A 1,269-nucleotide genomic window follows, 5' to 3' on the forward strand; every position below is an offset into this window, starting at 1 on the left:
CTCTCTCTCTCTCTCTCTCTCTCTCTCACACACACACACACACACACACACACACATCACTGCTGCTTCAACCATTATGAATAGGTAATTAGTAGTATGGATTCTTGTGGACTGCAGTTCACCCTAACAGACAGGACCTGTTGCAAAAATCATTTGGTCGATTCCCATGTGGAGGGCCTCTGAGGAAAGCAGTCCCTTAAGAATAAATTAAAAGCAAAACAAAGCAAAACCCTGTAGGTCAGAGACTTAAAGAAATTTGGACTACAGGTAGACTTTTTTTTGACTTGCATGATGTCTGTCTATTTGAATGTATCTATGCATGTCTGTATGTATAAATTTATCTTTAAAATGAAATAATTAAACATAATTCTAACTTTTTGATGATTGTGGTTTTTCCATTTTCTTAGATTGAACACTGAAGATTTTTGTAGCACTGATTGAATTTAGCAGAAACTGTAATTTCCCAGAGCAGGAATTTTCATGCTCTTGTTTTTGTCTTTGTATTTTTTTCTTTATTTTTATTGCTTGGACTTCCCCAGCACCTTATACATCCTAAGCAAGTGCTTTGCCACTGAACTATGCCCGTAGCTTTTGTCCATTTTTTTGTTAATATGTATTAAAAGTGGCTGTCACTGAGAAGAGGCCCCACAAAGTATTTGTTAAAACAGTACCAGTGTGGTGGCTCTGCCCACCCTGTGTATTTGGGGCTAGGTTCTCCAGTCAGCCCCAGGGCACTTTGCCCACAACCTGAATGAATATGAACTGATATGCCCTTTCTGATGCAAACTGGTAGGGCACTCACCAGGACTGTGTAGATACTGTGAGAGATGGCCTTACTCATGCTTTGATTGCGGAGCTTGTGGCTTCAGGCTATCTTCTAAACAGGAACTCTTTATTGCCCCCTTTTTCTGCTTTTTACCAGGAGTTCCTGAAGGCCTCTGGTGCTAGATAATTTGTCTAAAGCAGCAGTTCTCAACCTGTGGGTTGGGATCCCTCTGGGGGCCACATATTCAGATATCTTGCATATCAGATATTTACAGTGTGATTCATAACAGTAGCAAAATTACAGTTATGGAGTAGCAACAAAAATAATTTTATGTTTGGGGGGTCATCACAACATGAGGGACAAATATATTAAAGGGTTGAGGCATTAGGAAGGTTGAAAGCCACTGTTCTAAAGGCTAGGCCTACCTGACAGGTGAGATGAGGTGAGGTGAGGAGAAGAGAGAGAAAAGAGGAAAGGAGAGGAGAGGGGAGGGGAGGGGAGGG

At 41.2% G+C, this 1,269-nt stretch overlaps 1 protein-coding gene across 1 annotated transcript in view; it reads left to right on the forward strand.

Annotated features, from left to right (window-relative positions):
- The window catches only part of Kif5c (kinesin family member 5C), a 161,767-nt gene that overhangs the window by 66,871 nt on the left and 93,627 nt on the right, over window positions 1-1,269 (forward strand). The gene's annotated exons all lie outside the window — the stretch shown is intronic.

Source organism: Mastomys coucha, unplaced genomic scaffold, assembly GCF_008632895.1.
Source record: "Mastomys coucha isolate ucsf_1 unplaced genomic scaffold, UCSF_Mcou_1 pScaffold15, whole genome shotgun sequence".
Classification (NCBI taxonomy): Eukaryota; Metazoa; Chordata; class Mammalia; order Rodentia; family Muridae; genus Mastomys; species Mastomys coucha.